Source organism: Hyla sarda, chromosome 7 (assembly GCF_029499605.1).
Source record: "Hyla sarda isolate aHylSar1 chromosome 7, aHylSar1.hap1, whole genome shotgun sequence".
NCBI lineage: Eukaryota > Metazoa > Chordata > Amphibia > Anura > Hylidae > Hyla > Hyla sarda.
In genome coordinates, this window is record NC_079195.1 from 6305274 (window position 1) to 6331919 (window position 26646).

General features: G+C 41.5%; 1 long non-coding RNA gene across 1 annotated transcript; it reads left to right on the top strand.

Moving 5' to 3' along the window:
* The first annotated feature begins 16219 nt into the window (after positions 1 to 16219).
* Positions 16220 to 25682, top strand: LOC130282525 (uncharacterized). Its single transcript, XR_008846436.1, has 3 exons — positions 16220 to 16430; positions 22606 to 22703; positions 25514 to 25682. It is a non-coding gene; the product is annotated as an uncharacterized LOC130282525 (long non-coding RNA).
* The last annotated feature ends 964 nt before the right edge of the window (positions 25683 to 26646 follow it).

The window sequence follows — 26646 nt, forward strand, 5'->3', positions numbered from 1 at the left end:
GTGACATGCCCCCCAAAAACCATTTGACACTCCTTCCCTTCTGAGCCCTCTACTGCGCCCGCCGAACAATTAACATAGACATATGAGGTATGTGCTTACTCTAGAGAAATTGGGTTTCAAATACAAGTAAAAATTTTCTCCTTTTTACCCCTTGCAAAAATTCAAAAATTGGGTCTACAAGAACATGCGAGTGTAAAAAATGAAGATTGTGAATTTTCTCCTTCACTTTGCTGCTATTCCTGTGAAACCCCTAAAGGGTTAAAACGCTTACTGAATGTCATTTTGAATACTTTGGGGGGTGCAGTTTTTATAATGGGGTCATTTATGGGGTATTTCTAATATGAAGACCCTTCAAATCCACTTCAAACCTGAACTGGTCCCTGAAAAAAGCGAGTTTAAAAATTTTGTGAAAAATTGGAAAATTGCTGCGGAACTTTGAAGCCCTCTGGTGTCTTCCAAAAGTAAAGACTCATCAATTTTTTGATGCAAACATAAAGTAGACATATTGCATATGTGAATTAAAAAAAGTATTTGGAATATCCATTTTCCTTACAAGCAGAGAGCTTCAAAGTTAGAAAAATGCTAAATTTTCTAATTTTTCATAAAATTTTGGGATTTTTCACCAAGAAAGGATTCAAGTTACCAAAAATTTTTACCACTAAGTTAAAGTAGAATATGTCACGAAAAAACTATCTCGGAATCAGAATGATAACTAAAAGCATTCCAGAGTTATTAATGTTTGAAGTGACAGTGGTCAGATTTGCAAAAAATGGCCGAGTCCTTAAGGTGAAAAAGGGCTCAGTCCTTAAGGTGTAAAATGGCTGGGTCCTTAACCCCTTAAGGACTGAGCCCTTTTTCACCTTAAGGACTCGGCCATTTTTTGCAAATCTGACCACTGTCACTTCAAACATTAATAACTCTGGAATGCTTTTAGTTATCATTCTGATTCCGAGATTGTTTTTTCGTGACATATTCTACTTTAACATAGTGGTAAAATTTTGTGGTGACTTGCATCCTTTCTTGGTGAAAAATCCCCAAATTTGATGAAAAATTTGAAAATTTTGCATTTTTCTAACTTTGAAGCTCTCTGCTTGTAAGGAAAATGGATATTCCAAATACATTTTTTATTCACATATGCAATATGTCTACTTTATGTTTGAATCATAAAATTGACGTGTTTTTACTTTTGGAAGACACCAGAGGGCTTCAAAGTTCAGCAGCAATTTTCCAATTTTTCACAAAATTTCCAAACTCACTATTTTTCAGGGACCAGTTCAGGTTTGAAGTGGATTTGAAGGGTCTTCATCTTAGAAATACCCCACAAATGACCCCATTATAAAAACTGAACCCCCCCCAAAGTATTCAAAATGACATTCAGTCAGCGTTTTAACCCTTTAGGTGTTTCACAGGAATAGCAGCAAAGTGAAGGAGAAAATTCACAATCTTCATTTTTTACACTTGCATGTTCTTGTAGACCCAATTTTAAAATTTTTACAAGGGGTAAAAGAAGAAGATGTATACTTATATTTGTAGCCCAATTTCTCTCGAGTAAGCACATACCTCATATGTCTACGTAAAGTGTTCGGCAGGCGCAGTAGAGGGCTCAGAAGCGAAGGAGAGACAAGGGGATTTTGGAGAGTATGTTTTTCTGAAATGGTTTTTGGGGGGCATGTTGCATTTAGGAAGCCTCTATGGTGCCAGAACAGCAAAACCCCCCTACATGCCAAACCATTTTGGAAACTAGACCCCTTGAGGAACGTAACAAGGAATTAAGTGAGCCTTAATACCCCACAGGTGTTTCACGACTTTGCATACTTAAAAAAATAAATATTTCACTAAAATGTGTGTTTCCCCCCCCCAAATTTCACATTTTTGCAAGGGTTAATAGCAGAAAATACCCCCCAAAATTTGTAACCCCATCTCTTTTGAGTATGGAGGTACCCCATAAGTTGACCTGAAGTGCACTATGGGCGAACTACAATGCTCAGAAGAGAAGGAGTCATATTTGGCTTTTTGAGAGCAAATTTTGCTTGGGGGGCTTGTCGCATTTAGGAAGCCCATATGGTGCCAGGACAGCAAAATAACCCCCACCCCTGGATGTCGAGGGGAACATGGGGAGAAGATGGAGGCCGGTACCTGTAGGAGAAGATGCCTGGGAACTGCTGATCTTCGCTGGAGACTGCTGGATCCTGGCTCAGGTAGGGAAATGACGGTGGGGGGGGGATGAAAGTGAAAGTAAGGTGATCTTTACTGTGGCAACAACTAGGATGTTGCATAACTACAACTCCCAGCATGCCATGATAGTCTGGACATGCTAGGAGTTGTAGTTATGCAACAACTGGGGAAGAACAGTTTGGAGACCGCTAAGTAGGGGTTTCTAAACTGTAGCCCTCCAGATGTTGCAAAACTGCAACTCCCAGCATGCCCAGACAGCCAAAGGCTGTCTGGGCATGCTGGGAGTTGTAGTTTTGCAACATCTGGAGGTCACAGTTTGGAGACCACTGTTACAGTGGTGCCCAAACGGTAGCCCTCCAGATGTTGCCAAACTAGAACTCTCAGCATGCCTAGACTGCCCAGGCATGCTGGGAATTGTAGTTCTGTAACATCTGTCCCTTCAGATTTAGCAATTTTCATGACATTTTTGAAAATTGCTGCTCTACTTTGAAGCCCTCTAATTTTTTCAAAAAGCAAAAATATGTCAATTTTATGATGCCAACATAAAGTGGACATATTGTATTTGTGAATAAAAATAAAATTTTTTGGGAATATCCCTTTTCCTTTCCATTTTCCATTTTCCGTAGAGAGCTTCAAAGTTAGAATAATGCAACATTTTCAAAATTTTCATGACATTTTGGGATTTTTCACCAAAAAAGGATGCAAGTATCTCTGAAAATTTACCACCAAAATAAAGAAGAATATGTCACTAAAAAAACAATCTCAGAATCAGAATATTCGGTAAAACCATTTTCTAGTTATTAATTCGTAAAGCGACGGTGATCAGAATTGCGAAAAAGGGCTCAGTCCTTAAGGTGAAAAGGGGCTGCGTCCTTAAGGGGTTAATAGATCAGCTTCCTGATCATACTGCGCCACTTCTGTCCAGTTCCTACGCAATCTTAAAAACTGACTCCTAGGTAGGTTCTTTAACCAATCTGGTAAATGACAACTGTCCATAGGTTTATAATACGTGTGTGAATCTGATTGTTCCGGATGTTCATGGTTAAATCAAAAAATTGTACTGATGTCTGACTGTATGATGCTGTGAAGTTTAAAATGAAGTCATTTTCCTGAATGTTAGTTAAAAAGGTAGTCAGACTCGGTGCCCCACCCCCTTCCCATATGAATAAAACATCATCAATAAATATTTGTTTCTTTCTTATAGACACCTATTATGCAAAAAGCTCTTATCACCATCCACATAGGAGGATTTACGTAATAGAATAGACAGGTACGCTTCTATAGAGTTAATTGGTTGCCATTGGTTACCACCACTACACAATAAAGTCCCACTCAGCGCACACTATCATTAGTATTTTGATCTCAAATAAGTGACTGGCACCTCTTGGCAAAAATTCTCTGCAGATCTGAAAAAGAATATTTGCTCTACATAAAGATGGTCTAGGCTATACAAAGATTGCCAAGACCCTAATACTAAGCTGTAGCATGGTGGGCAAGACCATATAGTGGTTTCATAGGACAGGTTCAACTCAGAACAGGCCTCACCATGGTTGACCAAAGAAGTTGAGTACACATGCTCAGCGTCATATGCAGATGCTGGGAAATAGACGTATGAGTGCTGCCAGCCTTGCTGAAGACATTGACGGGGTGGGTGGCAAGCCTTTCAGTGCTCAGAACAAACACTGCATACTGCATCAAATTAGTCTGCATGACTGTCATCGAGGAAGGAAGCTTCTTCTAAAGATGAGGCACAAGAAAGGCCACAAACAGTTTGCTAAAGACAAGTAGACTAAGGACATGGACTACCGGAGCCATGTTCTGTGGTCTGATGAGACTGAAATAAACGTATTTGGTTCAGATAGTGTCAAGTGGGTGTGGTGGCAACTATGTGCAGCGGAGAACCCCTTTTAAGGATTTGGCTAATTTTATTTTTGCAGTTTTATTTTTTCCTCCTCACCTTCTAAAAATCATAAAGTCTTTTTAAATTTTCATCCAAAAACCAATATTAGGGCTTTGTTTTTGTGTGACCAATTGTGCTTTGTAATGACATCACTCACTTTACCATAAAATGTATAGCGCAACCAAAAAAATATTATTTGTGTGGGGAAATTGAAAAGAAAACTGCAATTTAGCAAATTGTGGTAGGTCTCGTTTTCACGCTGTACACTTTATAGTAAAAATGATTAATTATTTTGTGGATCAATACGATTAAAATGACACCCATGGTTACATACTTTTTTTTATTATTGTAATGTTTTTTTTTTTTTTTAAATCTAACTTTTAAAATAAAATTTGTATGTTTAACCCCTTAAGGACACAGCCCATTATGACCTTAAGGACCAGAGCATTTTTTGCACATCTAATCACTGTCACTTTAACCCCGTAAGTACGCAGGGTTTTTCCGTTTTTGCACTTTCGTTTTTTCCTCCTTACCTTTTAAAAATCATAACCCTTTCAATTTTCCACTTAAAAATCCATATTATGGCTTATTTTTTGCGTCACCAATTCTACTTTGCAGTGACATTAGTCATTTTACCCAAAAATTCACGGCAAAACGGAAAAAAAATCATTGTGTGACAAAATCAAAGAAAAAATCTCATTTTGTAAATTTTGGGGGTAAAAATTACACATTATCATTATTCTGTAGGTCCATACAGTTAAAATGATCCCCTACTTATATAGGTTTGATTTTCTCGTACTTCTGGAAAAAAACATAACTACATGCAGGAAAATTTATACGTTTAAAAATGTCATCTTCTGACCCTTATAACCTTTTTATTTTTCCACGTACAGGACGGTATGAGGGCTCATTTTTTGCGCCGTGATCTGAAGTTTTTATCGGTATGATTTTTGTTTTGATCGGACTTTTTGATCACTTTTTATTCATTTTTTAATGGTGTAAAAAGTGACCAAAAATACGCTTTTTTTTTTACTTTGGAATTTTGGGGGGCATGTCCCATTTAGGAAGCCCCTATGGTGCCAGGACAGCAGAAAAAAAAACACATGGCATAATGTTTTGGAAACGACACCCCTAAAGAAACGTAACAAGGGGTACAGTAAGCCTTAACACCTCACAAATGTTTGACGACTTCAGATGTGTAAATTAAATTTATATATTTTTCACTAAAATGCAGTTTTTTTTCCACTTTTACCATTTGTACAAGGGGTACTAAGAGTAAAAAAAAATTCTGAGTATAGAAATACCCCATGTTTGGACATGAAGTGCTCTGCAGGCACACTACAATGCTCAGAAGAGGAGTCACATTTGGCTTTTGGAAAGCAAATTTTGCTAAGATGGTCACATTTAGGAAGCCCCTATGGTGCCAGAACAGCAAGAAAAAAAAATGGCATACTATTTTGAAATCTACACCCTTCAAGGAACGTAACAAGCAGTACAGTGAGCCTTAACACCCCACTGGTGTTTGATAAATGTTCACTAAAGTGGGATGTGAAAAGGAAAAATGTTATTTTTTACACTAAAATGATGGGGTTACCCGAAATTTTTCATTTTCACAAGTGGTAATAGGAGAAAATGCCCCCACAATTTGTAAATAAATTTCTTTGGAGTAAGGACATACCTCATATTTGAATGTAAACTACTCTGTAGGTGCACACCAGGTCTCAGAAGAGCAGGAGCGCCATTCAGCTTTTCGAGAATTTTGCTGGAATCAGAGTCAGGGGCCTTGAGCGTTTACAGAGCTACCATGGTGCCAGAACAGCGGGCCCCCCTCAAGTGCCATAATTATGGAAACTTCACCCCTCAAGGAACATAATAAGGGGTACAGCGAGTATCTACACATCACAGGTGTTTTGAACAGTGGATTGTAAAATGACAAAATTACACATCAGATTTTAATGAAAAGTCGTCAAACACCTGTGGGGTGTTAATGCTCACTGTACCCCTTGTTACGTTCCATGAGGGGTGTAGTTTCCAAAATAGTATGCCATGTGTTTTTTTTTTTGCTGTTCTGACACCATAGGGGCTTCCTAAATGTGACATGTCCTCCAAATGCCATTTCAGAAAAACTCACTCTCCAAAATCCCATTGTCGCTCCTTCCCTTCTGAGCCCTCTACTGCGCCCGCCGAACACTTGACATCCACATATGAGGTATTTCCTTACTTGAGAGAAATTGGGTTACACATTTTGGGGGGCTTTTTCTCCTTTTAGCCCTTGTAAAATTTCAAAGACAAGAACATGCGAGTGTTAGGGCGCATGCACGTCACGTTTTTGCTATACAGTTCCCGTATACGGTTTCAAGTTAAAAACCATATGGAACCGTATAGAAAACCGTATGCATTGACTTAACATTGTAAACCGTATGTCAAACGCATCATCTGGTTTAGTCCGTTTTGTGTCTTATACGATTTTGTAAAGTTTTTTACCCGTACCGAAAACCGTAGTCTCCCACGTTTCTTGGTCCGGGTGAAAAACTGTATTAAACCATATACGTTTTTTTAACATGGGAGTCAATGGGAACCGTACAGAACTGTATGTGCGTACGGTTCCATACGGTTTTCACCATATGGTTTTTGACTTTGCTCAGTTTTTTTTCTTGGAATTTCAATCAAACAAGTGAAACTTTATTCAAAATGAAGGGGAAAGTTAAAAACGTATACGTTTTTTTTTTTTTTAAAACGGATGCAACTGGACATCATTTTTCAAACCGTATGCGGTTTTCAACCGTATATGGGTTAAAATTTGTACACGCATTTTTATACAGTTTAGTCCGGTTTTGAGGAATCCGTTTTTGATCAAAAACCTGATACAGGAACTGTATTGCAAAAACGTGGTGTGCATGCACCCTAAAAAATGAAGATTTTGAATTTTCTCCTTCACCTTGCTGCTATTGCTGTGTGTGAAACACTTAAAGGGTTAACACACTTTCTGAATGTCATTTTAAATACTTTGAGGGGTGCAGTTTAATAATGGGGTCATTTATGGGGTATTTCTAATAAGGCCCTTCAAATCCACTTCAAAATTAAACTGGTCCCTGAAAAATTTTGTGAAAAATTGGAAAATTGTTGCTGAACTTTAAAGGGGTACTCCGGTGGTCAACGTGTTTTTCCGTTTTTGACTTACCCTATGTGTTTTGTTTCATTTCTATTCTTGTTGTTTAGCCTACTCTACTTCCGTTCTTTGTAGTCTTTTTATCCCCCACTTTGTTTTCCTATCTTGGCCTCTATTTCCTGTTTCTTGCTGTGCTGAAAACTCCAAATGCCACATGCCTTGCTGGTTTGGGGCGGCTCCTTTTTTTTTGTTTGTTTGTTCCGCCCTTTACCCATCCTACTATTTTCCCGGGTCAGCCCCCTTATACACAGCACACTAATATAATCAGTAGACATGTGCAGAACCAAAAATGTAGTTTCTTTTCGTTTCGTTCGTCTTCATTTTCAAAACTTTTCGGTTCTGTGAATATTCGGAATGCTGTGCATTCCTCATATTTGTTTTTTGGATGCATCCGTAAAAATATTTTTCGTTTTCGGATGCATTAGTCAATAACATCGAATGCATTCGTTAATTCGGATCTTTCGTTATATCTGTAAAATTCGTTAAATTTAGCATTCATTACTAAACGAAATGCACATTAGTTTCACTTGCTTATCCTCTTTTGTAATAAGTAGCAGGTGTTACCTTAGGTTTCTAGTTGTTTCCATCTTTTTTTGCAGTTTTCTCTGTGTAGAAAGGCAAGTTTTCCTTACATTCGGTTTACTGATAACGAATGCAGTCGTTATTCGTTAACATGCATTATTCGTTATGCGTTATTTAACAAATGCATTAGTTAACTGTGTATTCGTATTTGTATCCTTTTTCAGAAATATAAAAAAAAAAAATTTCCTGCATTCGGATTGTAACGAACTCCCGAAAACTGGAAAATTCGTTAAGTATTCGTTCCAAAACGAATTGCACATGTCTAATAATCAGCCCTGTTTGGGATACACTGGCATACACACACAAAAGGGACTACAAATCCCAGCATGTGTCATTCAGGAGTCTTTAGTCTATGGTATAACACCAGCATGCTGCCTCTGTAGTCTCCTGGGAGTTGTAGTTCACCACACCTCTGTAGGGAATACACCAGTGTTTCCCAACCAGGGTGACTCCAGGTGTTGCAAAACTACAACTCCCAGCATGCCCTGACAGTCTTTGGGCATGCTAGGAGTTGTAGTTTTGCAACAGCAGGAGGCACACTGGTTGGGAAATACTGGTGTAACATGATGTGTATGCTGAATAGGCTAGAACAGTGTTTCCCAACCAGTGTGCCTCCAGCTGTTGCAAATCTACAACTCCCAGCATGCCCAAAGTCTGGCAGTGCATGCTGGGAGTTGTAGTTTTGCAACAGCTGGAGGAAAACTGATTTGTAAACACTAGCATACACACACACAACAGGGACTACAACTCCCAGCATGCAGGCCCGTCGCTACAGGACAGGCAAACCATGCAATTGCTTGGGGCCCCGAGCTGGCTGGGGGCCCCCGAGCACAGCCAGTGCTTGCCTATCCTGTAGCGATTAACAATCCTGCTCTGGGAGTTTGTGCTCCGGGACCCAGGCACCCAGTCAAACAAGAGGGCCCCCAAATGTCTGACATTTAAAAAAAATAAACTCATTTGCAGCTTTGGAGTTCTTCTTCTCACCTCACCACAATCACGCTCCCCCCCCACCCCCGCTGCACTTGGTATCTTTCCTCAGCCCGGACTCTTCTCTCAGCCTTCAGCCATCTGAGCAGGAGGAGGGGGAGGGGGAGGAGAGAAGCACAGAGCTGTGAGGAAAGGAGACCGCAGAGGCTGTACAACATGGGGCCTGACTAAGGTAGGTGCCCCTGCATATATATATATATATATATATATATTGTGGCAGTGTGGCAAGGAAAGGGTGCATTTCCCTTGCTATCTCTGCAGAATGCTCCACCTGTGGCCTGATTAATGAGGTATCAGGAAGGGAAAGTGTGTGTTTAAAAGGAAATGAACAGAATAGTTGGGGCTCTCCCTGGGTAACAGCACATCGCTGTAGGGGGAGACACACGGACCCTGTTGAGGAAACACACAGCGAACTGTGAGCGGTCCAAGAAGTGAAGACGTGGTGTGAACTGTGAGTAACAGGTTGCAGGGGCACATGTTTTATGCTGGCTGAGGGTAGCTCACCAGATAGTAGTCAGGGCATGCTGGTATGTGTAGTCAGTGACCAGACGGTCTAGGACTTTGGTTTGTTCCTGCGTTATGTTTTGTTTTACCTGCAACCTGTCTAAATAAAGCTGGCAAGATGCCAGGCGTGCATGAATAACCTTTGTCTGCGGGTTTATTGAGTGGAAACGTGTCCCGTGGCAGTGTCCAGGACGATCCCGGAGCTAATCCCCAAGGAGGAATCCTTACAATATATATATATATATATATATATATATATATATATATATATATATATATATATATATATATATGTGTGTGTGGATATAATATATATATATATGTGTATGTCTATGTACTGTGCCTGTGTGTGTGCTACTACTATGGATGACTATATGTAAAGTGCATGTGTGTATCTATATCAGTGTTTCCCAACCAGGGTGCCTCCAGTTGTTGCAAAACTAAAACTCCCAGTTTGCCCAGACCGCCAAAGGCTGTCTGGGCATGGTGGGAGTTATAGTTTTGCCACCTCTGTAGGCATTGTGGTTGAGAAACACTGATCTATTCTATCTGTGTGTATGAAACATGTACAGTAAGTAATGTGTACAGTATGTGTGTGTATGAAGCATGTATAGTATGTAATGTGTACAGTATGTGTGTGTATGATGCATGTACAGTAGGTAATGTGTACAGTATGTGTGTGTGAATGAAGCATGTACAGTAGGTAATGTGTACAGTATGTGTGTGTATGATGCATGTACAGTAGGTAATGTGTACAGTATGTGTGTATGATGCATGTACAGTAGGTAATGTGTACAGTATGTGTGTGTGTATGAAGCATGTACAGTATGCAATGTGTGTGTGTGTGTATGAAGCATGCATGTACAGTATGTAATGTGTACAGCATGTGTGTATGATGCATGTACAGTATGTAATGTGTACTGTGTGTGTGTATGATGCATGTACAGTACGTAATGTGTACATTGTGTGTGTATGATGCATGTACAGTATGTAATGTGTACTGTATGTGTGTATATGATGCATGTATAGTATGTAATGTGTAAAGTATGTTGTGTGTGTATGAAGCATGTACAGTATGTAATGTGTACAGTATGTGTGTGTATGATGCATGTACAGTATGTAATGTGTACAGTGTGTGTGTGTATGATGCATGTATAGTATGTAATGAGTACAGTATGTTGTGTGTGTATGAAGCATGCATGTACAGTATGCAATGTGTACAGTATGTTGTGTGTATGAAGCAAGCATGTACATTATGTAATATGTACAGTATGTTGTGTGTATGAAGCATGCATGTACAGTATGTTGTGTGTGTATGATGCATGTATAGTATATAATGTGTAGTGTGTGTATGATGCATGTACAGTATGTAATGTAGACAGTATGGTGTGTGTATGAAGTGTGTACAGTGTGTTGTGTGTGTATGATGCATGTACAGTATGTAATGTGTACAGCATGTTGTGTGTATGATGCATGTGCAGTATGTAATGTGTACAGTATGTGTGTATGATGCATGTACAGTATGTAATGTGTACAGTATGTGTATGAAGCATGCATGTACAGTATGTAATTTGTACAGTATGTTGTGTGTATGATGCATGTATAGTATGTAATGTGTACAGTATGTTGTGTATGATGCATGTATAGTATGTAATGTGTACAGTGTGTGTATGATGCATGTACAGTATGTAATGTGTACAGTATGTGTGTATGATGCATGTACAGTATGTAATGTGTACAGTGTTTGTGTATGATGCATGTACAGTATGTAATGTGTACAGTGTGTGTATGATGCATGTACAGTATGTAATGTGTACAGTATGTGTGTGCATGATGCATGTATAGTATGTAATGTGTACAGTGTGTTGTGTGTATGTATGGAGCATGCATGTACAGTATGTAATGTGTACAGTATGGTGTGTATGATGCATGTACAGTATGTAATGTGTACAGTGTTGTGTGTATGAAGCATGCATGTACAGTATGTAATGTGTACAGTGTGTTGTGTGTGTGTGTATGAAGCATGTACAGTATGTAATGTGTACAGTGTTTGTGTGTGTGTGTGATGCATGTACAGTGTGTAATGTGTACAGTATGTTGTGTGTGTATGAAGCATGCATGTACAGTATGTAATGTGTACAGTATGTTATGTGTGTATGAAGCCTGCATGTACAGTATGTCATGTGCACAGTATGCTGTGTGTGTATAAAACATGCATGTACAGTATGTTGTGTGTATATGATGCATGTACAGTATGTAATGTGTACAGTGTGTTGTGTGTATGAAGCATGCATGTACAATATGTAATATGTACAGTGTGTTGTGTGTATGAAGCATGCATGTACAGTATGTTGTGTGTGTATGATGCATGTAATGTGTACAGTGTGTGCGTGTGTATGATGCATGTACGGTATGTAATGTGAACAGTGTGTGTTTGTGTGAATGATGCATGTACACTATGTAATGTGTACAGTATGTTGTGTGTGTATGATGCATGTACAGTATGTAATGTGTACAGTGTGTGTGTGTGTGTATGAAGCATGTGTAGTATGTAATGTGTACAGTGTGTGTGTGTGATGCATGTACAGTATGTAATGTGTACAATATGTTGTGTGTATGATGCATGTATAGTATGTAATGTGTATAGGATGTTGTGTGTATGATGCATGTATAGTATGTAATGTGTACATTATGTGTGTGTATGACGCATGTACAGTATGTAATGTGTACAGTATGTGTGTATGATGCATGTACAGTATGTAATGTGTACAGTATGTGTGTATGATGCATGTACAGTATGTAATGTGTACAGTATGTGTGTATGATGCATGTACAGTATGTAATGTGTACAGTATGTGTGTATGATGCATGTACAGTATGTAATGTGTACAGTATGTGTGTATGATGCATGTACAGTATGTAATGTGTACAGTATGTGTGTATGATGCATGTACAGTATGTAATGTGTACAGTATGTGTGTATGAAGCATGTACAGTATGTGTGTATGATGCATGTACAGTATGTAATGTGTACAGTGTGTGTATGAAGCATGTATAGTATGTAATGTGTACAGTGTGTGTGATGCATGTACAGTATATTGTGTGTATGATGCATGTATAGTATGTTATGTGTACAGTGTGTGTGTATGACACATGTACAGTATGTGTGTATGATGCATGTACAGTATGTAATGTGTAGTGTGTGTATGATGCATGTATAGTATGTAATGTGTACAGTATCTGTGTGTGTATGATGCATGTACGGTATGTTATGTGTACAGTATGTTGTGTGTATGATGCATGTATAGTAGGTAATGTGTACAGTATCTGTGTGCATGAAGCATGCATATACAGTATGTAATGTGTACAGTATGTGTGTGCATGAAGCATGCATATACAGTATGTAATGTGTACAGTATGTGTGTGCATGAAGCATGCATGTACAGTAGGTAATGTGTACAGTATGTTGTGTGTATGATGCATGTACAGTATGTAATGTGTACAGTATGTTGTGTGTATGATGCATGTACAGTATGTAATGTGTACAGTATGTGTGTATGATGCATGTACAGTATGTAATGTGTACAGTGTGTTGTGTGTATGTATGGAGCATGCATGTACAGTATGTAATGTATACAGTATGGTGTGTGTGTATGATGCATGTACAGTATGTAATGTGTACAGTGTGTTGTGTGTATGAAGCATGCATGTACAGTATGTAATGTGTACAGTGTGTTGTGTGTGTATGAAGCATGTACAGTGTGTAATGTGTACAGTGTTTGTGTGTATGATGCATGTACAGTGTGTAATGTGTACAGTATGCTGTGTGTGTATAAAGCATGCATGTACAGTATGTTGTGTGTATATGATGCATGTATAGTATGTAATGTGTACAGTGTGTTGTGTGTGTATGAAGCATGCATGTACAGTATGTAATGTGTGTTGTGTGTGTGTGTGAAGCATGCATGTACAGTATGTAATGTGTACAGTGTGTACGATGCATGTACAGTATGTAATGTGTACAGTGTGTTGTGTGTCTATAAGGCATGCATGTACAGTATGTAATGTGTACAGTGTGTTGTGTGTGTGTGTGTATATAATGCATGCAGTGGCAGATCCAGGGGGGGGGGGAACAAGACAATTGCCCCGTCCCGTGCGTGCGCCCACTGGAAAGTAACGCGGGGGAGCGGAGCAGCGAACAGGACATCAGCTTCAGTGCTCCGTGCACCGCTCCTCCAGTCCCAGGACCTATTGCTATGGAGGCCGCACCAGAGGAGCAGTGGTCGGAGCACTGATGTAGGGCAGTAAACAGGCATACAGTCTCCAGCCATACACTGTATGGCTGGAGGCTGTATGTCTGTAGGGGGACTATACTGCACCTAATGTGGGGTAAACAATACTGCCAACCTAATGTGGGGGACTACACTGCACCTAATGTGGGGAAACTATACTGCACCTAATGTGGGGGAACTAAACTGCGAACCTAATGTGGAGAACTATACTGCGCCTAATGTGGAGAACTGTACTGCACCTAATGTGGGGGAACTGTACTGCACCTAATGTGGGGGAACTATACTGCACCTAATGTGGGGGAACTATACTGCACCTAATGTGGGGAACTATACTGCACCTAATGTGGAGAACTATACTGCACCTAATGTGGAGAACTATACTGCACCTAATGTGGAGAACTATACTGCACCTAATGTGGGGGACTATACTGCACCTAATGTGGGGGACTATACTGCACCTAATGTGGGGGACTATACTGCATCTAATGTGGGGAGAACTATACTGCCAACCTAATGTGGGGGGGAACTATACTGCACCTAATGTGGGGGGGAACTATACTGCACCTAATGTGGGGGAACTATACTGCACCTAATGTGGGGGAACTATACTGCACCTAATGTGGGGGAACTATACTGCACCTAATGTGGAGAACTATACTGCACCTAATGTGGAGAACTATACTGCACCTAATGTGGGGGAACTATACTGCACCTAATGTGGGGGAACTATACTGCACCTAATGTGGGGGAACTATACTGCACCTAATGTGGGGGAACTATACTGCACCTAATGTGGGGGAACTATACTGCACCTAATGTGGGGAACTATACTGCACCTAATGTGGGGAACTATACTGCACCTAATGTGGAGAACTATACTGCACCTAATGTGGAGAACTATACTGCACCTAATGTGGGGAACTATACGGCACCTAATATGGGGGGAACTATACTGCACTTAATGTGGGGGAACTGTACTGCACCTAATGTGGGGAACTATACTGCACCTAATGTGGAGAACTATACTGCACCTAATGTGGAGAACTATACTGCACCTAATGTGGGGAACTATACGGCACCTAATATGGGGGGAACTATACTGCACCTAATATGTGGGGAACTATACTGCACCTAATGTGGGGAACTATACTGCACCTAATGTGGGGAGAACTATACTGCACCTAATGTGGGGAGAACTATACTGCACCTAATGTGGGGAGAACTATACTGCACCTAATGTGGGGAGAACTATACTGCACCTAATGTGGGGAGAACTATACTGCACCTAATGTGGGGAGAACTATACTGCACCTAATGTGGGGAGAACTATACTGCACCTAATGTGGGGAGAACTATACTGCACCTAATGTGGGGAGAACTATACTGCACCTAATGTGGGGAGAACTATACTGCACCTAATGTGGGGAGAACTATACTGCACCTAATGTGGGGAGAACTATACTGCACCTAATGTGGGGAGAACTATACTGCACCTAATGTGGGGAGAACTATACTGCACCTAATGTGGGGAGAACTATACTGCACCTAATGTGGGGAGAACTATACTGCACCTAATGTGGGGAGGACTATACTGCACCTAATGTGGGGAGGACTATACTGCACCTAATGTGGGGAGGACTATACTGCACCTAATGTGGGGGAACTATACTGCACCTAATGTGGAGAACTATACTGCACCTAATGTGGGGAACTACAGCCTAATGTGGGGGAACTATACTGCACCTAATGTGGAGAACTATACTGCACCTAATGTGGGGGAACTACAGCCTAATGTGGGGAACTATACTGCACCTAATGTGGGGAACTATACTGCACCTAATATGGGAACTATACTGCCTAATGTGGGGGAACTATACTGCACCTAATGTGGGGGAACACTGCTAGCCTAACGTGGGGGGAACTGTGCCGCACCTAACGTGGGGGGAACTGTGCCGCACCTAACGTGGGGGGAACTGTGCCGCACCTAACGTGGGGGGAACTGTGCCGCACCTAACGTGGGGGGAACTGTGCCGCACCTAACGTGGGGGGAACTGTGCCGAATCTAACGTGGGGGGAACTGTGCTGCACCTAATGTGGGGGCCTTGTATCGACGTTCGCTCACGTCGCGCTCCCAGCATTCAAGGGCCGGTGTTACTACGTCCTGATGCCGGCCCTAGAGCGTGACGTGCGTGAAGGGGGGGGGGGGCCTCCATGTTCATTTTGCTTGGGGCCCCCAAATTCCTTCAAATGGCCCTGCCAGCATGCGTCATTCAGGAGTCCCCCCTCACCCTTCACATATAGGGGGAGATTTATCAAAACCTGTGCAGAAGAAAACTTGCCCAGTTGCCCATAGCAACCAATCAGATCGCTTCTTTTATTTTTATGAAGGCCTGTGAAAAATGAAAGATGCGATCTGATTGGTTGCTATGGGCAACTGGGCAAGTTTTCCTCTGCAGAGGTTTTGATAAATCTCCCCCTTAGAGATTATTCCCAGTATGAGATTTCTTCCCCTGCAGTCCATACATCCCCGGCCCGTGCACAGAGTCCTCCTCCCCTCCACATAACACTTATCTTCTCTGTGTTTCTTCTCCTGTGCAGACCTGTGTCCTTAAAGGGGTACTCCGGTGGAAAACTTTTTTTTTTTTTTTTAAATCAACTGGTGCCAGAAAGTTAAACAGATCTGTAAATTAAAGAAGAAAAAACTATATAGGTGTGTGCAGCTCACAACTATTACGCACCGAGGTCAAACTGGGCAAGCAACTATACCTTAATTGCTAGAAAGGGAAAAACCAAAAAATACAATGTAGCCCGGACCTTCTAGGTGAGTAAATAAAAATGGATATACGTGGATCGTGCTTCAATAATAATGATCATTTATTATAAAATATAGATAAGATTTCGACACTTCTCACAGGGCCCTTGTGAGAAGAACATACATATTAAAAGGCAACCTAACAATGTATTTAGGCAATAGTAATTAAAACTATAAACCTGGCATAGGATAATAAAATAGCAGAGTAAGATCTGTACCATACAAATATATTAAAGAGTTGCTCTTCTGGGTATTTAGGGTAGATATGTCCCTTTTAGATACAGTAGCAAACAGTCTGTAATATTAGAAATTGTTACCGGTCTGTAAATGGTAACTCAGACGATGGGTATTGCTCCCGCAATGGCTGAGTGTCCGTGGTGTGCACAGTTCTCTGTGCGGTGCTTCTATTAAAAAATCTTAATCCTTCCAGTGCTTATTAGCTGCTGAATACTACAGAGGAAATTATTTTCTTTTTGGAACACAGAGCTCTCTACTGACATCACGACCACAGAGCTCTCTGCTGACATCTCTGTCCATTTTAAGAACTGTCCCATAGCAAACATATGCTGCTCTGAACAGTTCCTAAAATGGACAGAGATATCAGCAGAGAGTTCTGTGTTCCAAAAAGAAAATCATTTCCTCTGTAGTATTCAGCAGCTAATAAGTACTGGAAGGGTTAAGATTTTTTAATAGAAGTTATTTACAAATCTGTTTAACTTTCTGGCACCAATTGATTTAACCTGTTGGGGACGGAGGGGATATGAATACACCCTCGCGTCCCGGTACTTAACTCCTTAAGGACTTAGGGCGTACCTGTACGCCCTACACCTGATCCCGGCGTTTAAAACGGGGTCACACCGTGACCTTTCATCACACCGGGTCGGTCCCAGTTGCTAATGATAGCCGGGACCCTGGGCTACTTGTGTGCAGCACCGATCATTGTGCCGCGTGCTATTAACCCTTTAGCCGTGGTGATTAAAGTTGACAGCCGTGTCTAAAAGTGAAAGTAAACGCTTCCCGGCAGCTCAGTCGGGCTGATCAGGACATCATGATAAAATCGAGATGTCCCAATCAACTAGGACACGAGTGGAGACCCCCTTACCTTGCTCCTTCGCGTCCGATTGGCGTTTGATTGCTCCAAGCCTGAGCTACAGGCTTGAGCAATCGAGCCCCTATCTTGCTAATCCATGCAAAGCTATGACTTTACAGGGATCAGAGTAAAAGATCAGTGTGTGCAGTGTTATAGGTCCCTATGGGATAACAATGATCAGTATAAGAGATCAGTGTGTGCAGTGTTATAGCCTCCTATGGGATAACAATGATCAGTATAAGAGATCAGTGTGTGCAGTGTTATAGCCTCCTATGGGATAACAATGATCAGTATAAGAGACCAGTGTGTGCAGTGTTATAGCCCCCTATGGGATATCAATGATCAGTATAAGAGATCAGTGTGTGCAGTATTATAGCCCCCTATGGGATAACAATGATCAGTATAAGAGATCAGTGTGTGCAGTGCTATAGCCCCCTATGGGATAACAATGATCACTGTAAGAGATCAGTGTGTGCAGTGTTATATCCGCCTATGGAATAACAATGATCAGTATAAAAGATCAGTGTGTGCAGTGTTATATTCTCCTATGGGATAACAATGATCAGTATAAAAGATCAGTGTGTGCAGTGTTATAGGTCCCTATGGAAGCTATAACACTGCAAAAAAAAGGGAGAAAAAAAATCACCCCCCCTTTTCCCATGAATAAAATTGTAAAAATAAAATAAAAATAAACATATGTGGTATTGCCGCCTGCGTAAATGTCTGAACTATAAAAATATATTGTTAATTTAACTGCACGGTCAATGGTGACGCGCAAAAAATTCCAAAGTCCAAAATAGCATATTTTTGGTCCTTTTTTTATATCATGGAAAAATGAATAAAAACCGATCAAAAAGTCGGATCAATACAAAAATGGTACCACTAAAAACTTCAGAACACGGCGCAAAAAATGAGTCCTTATGCCGCCCCATACAGGGAAAAATAAAAAGGTTACAGGGGTTAGAAAATGAGAATTTTTAGCATATACATTTTCCTGCATGAAGTTATGATTTTTTTCCGAAGTACGACAATATCAAACCTATATAAGTAGGGGATCATTTTATTTGTATGGACCTACAGAATAAAGAGAAGGTGTTGTTTTTACCGAAAAATGCACTGCGTAGAAACGGAAGCCCCCAAAAGTTACAAAATGACATTTTTTCTTCAATTTTGTCGCACAATGAAGGAATTTTCCGTTTCACCGTGGATTTTTTGGTAAAAATGACTAATGTCACTGCAAAGTAGAATTGGTGGTGCAAAAAATAAGCATCATATGGAATTTTATGTGCAAAATTGAAAGCGTTTTTGAAGGTTTTTAGGAATTTGATTTTTAGAAGGTTATGAGGAAAAAAGGAAAATGCAAAAACGGAAAAACCCTGCGTCCTTAAGGGGTTAAGGACGAAGGGCATACCTATCAGCAGGAATCCCGTGGCAATGCCTAGGGGGGTCCTGAGACCACCCCCCCCCCCCCATGTCAGACCTGCGATTTTCCACGATCTGGGCCAATCGGGTCACTGGTGATCCAATCGCCTGGAAAACAGGAATGATCTGACCATGCTAAAGGATTGGAGCAAGGTGGAAGTGCTGCCACCCCCTCCTATCCCCTGCCATTGGCAGGAGGGGGCGGGGGGGGTAAGAGTTCATTTCCCCAGCATGGCCCGGCTTACCGGACCGACGGAGGCTGGGGAGGTGGCAGAGGCGGCATACTGAAGGAGCGGCGGCAGCAGGAGGAGCTGCGGCAGCAGGAGGAGCGGCGGCGGCCAGAAAGTGCGGCGTGGAGAAGGCTGCAGCGAAGATCGCGGTAAGTGATCTTCTCTGTGGCCTTCTAAAAGCTGCAAAACTACGACTCCCAGCATGCCCAGACAACCAAAGGATGTCTGGGCATGCTGGGAGTTGTAGTTTTGCAACATCTGGAGGGCTACAGTTTAGAAACCCCTACTTAGCGGTCTCCAAACTGTTCTTCCCCAGTTGTTGCATAACTACAACTCCTAGCATGTCCAGACTATCATGGCATGCTGGGAGTTGTAGTTATGCAACATCTGAAGGGCCAGATATTGCAGAACTACACGCCCGCATCCCTTACTGTCTGGCCATGCTGGGAATTGTAGCAGCTGTTTCCTAACTCAGTGTTTCCAACTCGAGTGCCTACAGCTGTTGTAAAACTACAACTCCCAGCATATACGGCATTCTGGGAGTTGTCATTTTGTAACAGCTGGTGCCCCCCATGTGAATGTACAGGGTACGGCGGGTTTACAGTGAGTTTTCTTCTACAAGTTTGAGCTGCGTCAAATTTTCCTCCGCAGCTCAAACTCCCAGCGGAAAACTTGCTGTGAACCCCCGCCTGTATGAATATAACCTAAAAACACTACACTAACAAACAATAAAAGGTAAAAGACTACATATACACACCCTTACACGTCCCCCCCCCCCCCCCCAATAATAATGAGAAACGTCTCATACGGCAGTGTTTCCTAAACGGAGCCTCCAGCTGTTGTAAAACCACAACTCCCAGTATTGCCCAGCCATAGACTGTCCTGGCAGGCTGGGAGTCTTGCAACAGCTGGAGGCACCCTGTTAGGGAAACACTGCTGTAGGGTTTTGGTGGAGACAAGCCCCATCCTTGTACCCGAGTCCGCCCCTATTGCAAATTCCTTATTTAGGTCTCAAAAAATGCTCATGGCGCTCTCTCACTTCAGAGCCCTGTCGTATATTCAGTCAATAATTTAGGGCCACTTATGGGAGAAATTGCATTACAAATTTTGGAGGGGATTTTTCTCCTTTTACCCCTTAAGAAAAGGTAATGTCGGGGGCTACACCAGCCTGTTAGTGTAAAAAAAAAAAAAAAAAAAAAAATGTTACACTAACATGCTGGTGTTGGCCCATACTTTTCATTTTCACAAGAGGTAAAAGGAGAAAAAGACCCCCAAAAATGTTCTGCGGACGAACTACATGGCTCATATACATTTGAGGCCTGATTTGCACAGGGGTGGCTGATCCTTACAGCAGTTCTGACATGAATGCAAAAAAAAAAAGAACATCTACATGTGACCCCATTTTGGAAACTACACCCCTCACGTAATGTAATAAGGGGTGCAGTGAGCATTTACACCCCACAGGTGTCTGACAGACTTTTTGAACTGTAGTCCGTAAAAATTAAAAATAAAATTTTTTATTTGCACAGCCCACTGTTCCAAAGATCTGTCAAATGCCAGTGGAGTGTAAATACTCACTGCACCTCTTATTAAATTCTGTGAGGGGTGTAGTTTCCAAAATAGTATGCCATGTGTTGTTTTTTTTTTTTTGATTTTTTTTTTACTGTTCTTGCATCATGGGGGCTTCTTAAATGCAACATGCCCCCAAAAACCATTTCAGCAAAATTCGCTCTCCAAAAGCCCAATGTCGTTCCTTATCTTCTGAGCCCTCTAGTGCACCCGCAGAGCACTTTACATACACATATGAGGTATTTCCTTACTCGAGAGAAATGGGGTTACAAATTTTGTTGGCATTTTCTCCTATTACTCCTTGTGAAAATGAAAAGTTTGGGTAACACCAGAATTTTAGTGTTAAAAATCAAAGGTTTCATTTTCACGTCCCACTTTAACGAAAGTTTGTCAATCAAGTTAAGGCTCACTGTACCACCCCTTGTTCCATTCCTTGAGGGGTGTAGTTTCCAAAATAGTATGCCATGTGTTTTTTTTATTATTGTTCTGGCACCATAGGGGCTTCATAAATGCGACATGCTCCCCAAAAACCATTTCAGCAAAATTTGATTTAAAAAAGCCAACTGTGACTCCTTCTCTTCTGAGCATTGTAGTTCACCCGCAGAGCATTTGACTCCCAAACATGGGGTATTTCCATACTCAGAAGAGATGGGGTTACAAATTTTTGGGGGGGATTTTCTCCCATTACCCTTTGTAAAAATGGTAAATTTGGGAAAAGAAACTGCGCTTTAGTGAAAAAAAAATTTTTCATTTACACATCCGACTTTAACAAAAAGTCGTCAAACACCTGTGGGGTGTTAAGGCTCACTGTAACCCTTGTTACGTGCCTTGAGGGGGTGTAGTTTCCAAAATAGTATGCCATGTGTTTTTTTTTTTTTTTTTTTTTTTTTTTTTGCTGTTCTGGCTTCCTAAATGAGACATGCCCCTAAAAATCCATTTCAGAAAAATTCACTCTCCAAAATCCCATTGTCGCTCCTTCCCTTCTGAGCCCTCTACTGCACCCGCCGAACACTTGACATACACATGAGGTATTTCCTTACTCGAGAGAAATTGGGTTACAAATTTGGGGGGCATTTTGAATTTTCTCCTTCACTTTGCCGCTATTCCTGTGAAACACCTAAAGGGTTAACGCACTTATTGAATGTCATTTTGAATACTTTGAGGGGTGCAGTTTTTATAACGGGGTCATTTATGGGGATTTTCTAATTAGAAGGCCCTTCAAAACCACTTCAAACCTGAACTGGTCCCTGAAAAATTCCGATTATGAAAATTTTGTGAAAAATTGGAAAATTGCTGCTGAACTTTGAAGCCCTCTGGTGTCTTCCAGAAGTAAAAACACGTCAACTTTATGATGAAAATATAAAGTAGACATATTGTATATGTGAATCAATATATAATTTATTTGGAATATCCATATTCCTTACAAGCAGAGAGCTTCAAAGTTAGAAAAATGCAAAATTTTCTATTTTTTCATCAAATTTTGGAATTTTTCCCCAAGAAATGATGGAAGTATCGACACAAAATTACCACTAACATGAATTAGAATATGTCACGAAAAAACAATCTCAGAATCAGTATGAAAAGTAAAGCTATTAATGCATAAAGTGACAGTGGTCAGAATTGCAAAAAATGCTCCCGTCCTTAGGGTCATAATGGGCTCCGTACCCAAGGCGTTAAAAAATAAAAGTTTTCCACCGGAGTACCTCTTTAAGGGGTTAATGTAAAAGAATAGAAGACCAAGAAGCTGAATTCAGAATTGCATCAGATATTAGGAACATTTGCAGGATGCCAGGGAAGGTTTTATAATAATAACTTTATATTACAATGCAGGAAGTTACTTTGTTTAATGTTTGATGACTTTTGATTCCAGCAGAAGAAGCTCCATACGTAAATACAGGAGGAACATTAAACAAAGGTTCGTGCGCTCGTCTTCTGATGTTGCAGGATGAAGATGACAAATATTGTCTTCAGGTAAATAAGCCGAAGGCGTAAATGAAATTATCAGAAAAAAACAAATCCATTCATTACAATAGTACATAGACATAGGATCGGATTAAAATACAACGGGATAAAACTATAAATCTAATAAAGTGCAATAAAATGACCCCAATCGTGTATATAGAGGCTTATAAACACATAGATACTGATAATCACCGCCTATTAATAACTGTTCAGAAGGCTTCATAGAAGGGTCCAATATGTATAACAATAGAATCAGTTGTCCTGTTTTCTGTATTAAGAAATAATTTATACTCTAAGGGGAGATGAAATCCTTCTTTACAAGGTATAATAGGTGATAACATTCTTAGGGCACAGTATGTTGGTATTATCCTGACATTCTGGGTCCTCAGAAAGTAGAGTGATAGGCATCTGTATATGTCAGGTTGGTTAAGATAAGTGATAGCAGATTATACAGACTGTCCTCTCATTTGTCCATAATATTCACTTGTGTCCGGACATAATGCAACAAATATATATTAAAAAAAAAAAAAACTTTGGGGGGAGTTACCAGGTTGGTCAGTTTTACTGTATTTTACCGTATGCAGTTTAAGTCTACTGTACCGTATAACCGTGTTATTCTGACACGCTCTTAGCCATATATGCACATCCCAGCTTGTGCTGTTCAGCCTAACACTGTCAGTGTGCTCCATTTTATTCCAACTTACTCTCACATGAAGGCCAAATTTTCCTCCCACTTCTTTCTCTCCGTGTGGAGCGCTCACTTATTCTTCCTTTAGAATAGACGTGTTTCGGAGGTGTGTCCCTTCTTCATCAGACCTGATAAATGATGAAGATGGAAGACGCCTCAGAAATGTGTGATTATCCATATCTCTGTGTTTATAAGACACTATACACATGATTGAGGTCATTTTATTGGACTTGATTATATGTATATCCTATTGCATTTTCATCTTATCCTATGTCCAAGTTCTGTTGCTAATATATCTGTTTTATATGATCCTGGGGATTTTAAAGCAGTACCTTAAGGCCAGTCTTTGGAATTTTTGCATTTGGAGTGAATTATAATATTCAGGGGTTGTTTGATTTTGAGAAATCTGTAATTATTAACCCTTTAATACAACAACCCCTCATTTTTGCGTTCTCATTTTTCCCCTTTTACTTTTCCACCTACAGACCTGACAAATTGTACTTTGTAATGACATGTTTAATTTTATCATAAAATGTTCTGCAAAACCAACAAACTATTATTTGTTAGCAGAAATAAGAAAACTACAGTTTTGCAACTTTTATCCTGTAGGTCAATGTGATTAATACAATACCAGATTTATATACCGTATTTATCGGCGTATAACACGCACTTTTTAGGCTAAAATTTTTTGCCTAAAGTCTATTTGCGTGTTATACGCCTATACCGCCCCAGGAAAGGCAGGGGGGGAGAGGCTGTAGCTGCCCGCTTCTCTCCCCCTGCCTTCCCTGGGGTCTAGAGCCTGGGGTCTGCCCCCTTCTCACCCCCTGGCTATCGGCGCTGCTCCCGTTCTGTCCCCCTGACTATCGGTACCGGTGCCGATAGCCAGAGGGAGAGAAGGGGCAGCGGCACCCATTGCCGGCGCCGCTGCCCGTTGCCTCCCCATCCCCGGTGGCATAATTACCTGGGTCGGGTCCGCGCTGCTGCAGGCCTCCGGCATGCATCCCCTGCGTCGTTGCTATGCACAGCGCGGCGCACTGACGTCATGCGCCGTGCAGCGCATAGCAACGACGAAGGGGACGGATGCCGGAGGCTTGCAGCAGCGCGGACCCGACCCAGGTAATTATGCCACCGGGGATGGGGGGAGGCAACGGGCAGCGGCGCCGGCAATGGGTGCCGCTGCCCCTTCTCTCCCCCTGGCTGTTGGCGCCGCTTCTCTCCCTCTGGCTATCGGCGCCGGCAATGGGGCGCCGGTACCGATAGTCAGGGGGACAGAATGGGCCGGCAGCAGGGCTCTAGACCCCAGGAAAGGCAGGGGGAGAGAAGCGGGCAGCGACGGCCTCTCTCCCCCTGCCTTTCCTGGGGATGTATCGGGGTATACACGCGCGCACACACGCACCCTCATTTTACCATGGATATTTGGGTAAAAAACTTTTTTTACTTTTTGAACATTTTTTATTAATTTTCTTCTGATATATGTGATAAAAAAAATTGTATTTTTGGTGTTTATTATTTTTTACGATTACTGTGTGGGATCATAACTATTATATTTTAATAGCCTGGAAGATTGTACAGGAGATGACATCAAATATGTTATTTTTATTTGTAAAATGGGAAAATAAGAGGGTTTATATTATTTTAGAAACATTTTATTTTTTTTTTTATTTTTTACACTTTTAAGTCCTGGGGACTTTTATATATAATAAGATTGCATTCACTGCATAATGCTACGCCTATGGCATCGCATTTGTGGTGTCCTGGTACTGGACTTGGTCCCGTCGTAAATCCCCACAGTCAGAGTTCCTCCATGCTTTCGGGGCTCTCCTGGTGGGTTAACCCTTAGTCGCCTCACAATGCTATTCAAAAATGTACATATTTAATATATTTTGTCATAGTGTAATAAATGTACAGGACCGTAGGTCATGTGATCACTAGTGAATTGTGTTATGCAAGGTTCAAGGACCTTTGGGTCATGTGATGGGGTCATGTGATGTGACCATAATGCTTTGGGTCAGGACCAACAGGTCTGGGAACCATCCAATAAACTTTGATCCTGCCCCTTCAGTATATAGGGGCGCTGTATCCAATAATCGCTCTCTTCTCTCTTTCCCTCAACTCCGTACAATTCTTCAAGTCAAGTTAGGCCTGAAGCCTTCAACTTCAGCAGTCTTCTAAACAGTGAGTTAATCCAACTCCAATCTTACCAATCCTACGTGACTATGGAACCTAAACCTACCCCTAAATTCAGTGGAACAGCGTGCAGCAAAATCGAAGCTTATTTCACAACAAAGTCCCAGCCAACCTGTGAGGAGCCTGTATTCCGGTCCTCTTGTAAAAGACTGTTTGTTATCTTCATCTGCATAAAATCTTCAGTAAAGTTATTCCAAGTTTACTACAACTTCTGCTGTGGACAATCCATTATTCCTCCCTATCGTTCCTGGGACGGGTGGCGGTAGAACATATACATAGAGGAAGCCCGCACCCTGGTGTCACAACAATCAAGGGTTAATGCTACACCCTGCATCACTACTCTGCAACACCCCTGTTCACCCTACACCCCTACAGCTTACCACACATTATACAGTGTGAACGGCCATCCACTGATGGCTACAGGCTACATCATTAGACTGGAGATTGGCAGCAGCAGACTGGTAAGGGGACCCTTCTCCGCCATTTTAGCTCACTGAATCCCTGCGATCACGTTGCAGGGTTTTGGTTGGCTCCATTGAGCCACTGATAAGTTAAAATTTCATTTTAGACGCTGTGATCGACATTCATTACGATATGTAAAGGGTAAAATGACCGTCAGCGGTGGTAATTAGCAGTGAGTGTCTGACTACTGATAGAAGCCGACATTCACTGCTCCTGTGCTCACTTCAAAGCCACTCAAGGCATCAGGGCGTATCAGTACTCCCTTAGTCCTTAAAGGGGTACTCCGGCCCTGAGACATCTTATCCCCTATCCAAAGGATAGGATAAGATATCTTAGTGCGGGGCTCCCGCCGCTGGGGACCCCCGCAATCTTGTATTTGACACCCACCTGTTTGAGCTGCACGCTGCGATGCCAGCTCACAAACAGCCAGGTGGCGACCACGGGACCGGAGTATAGTGACGTCAAAACTCCGCCCCAGTATTACGTCACCCCCGCTATGCAAGTCTATGGTAGGGGGTGTGGCCACCATCACACCCCTCCAATAGATATCAATGGAGGGGGCTTGATGTCACGAGGGGGCTTGGAGTGATGTCACAAGGGGGCGTGGCCGTGAAG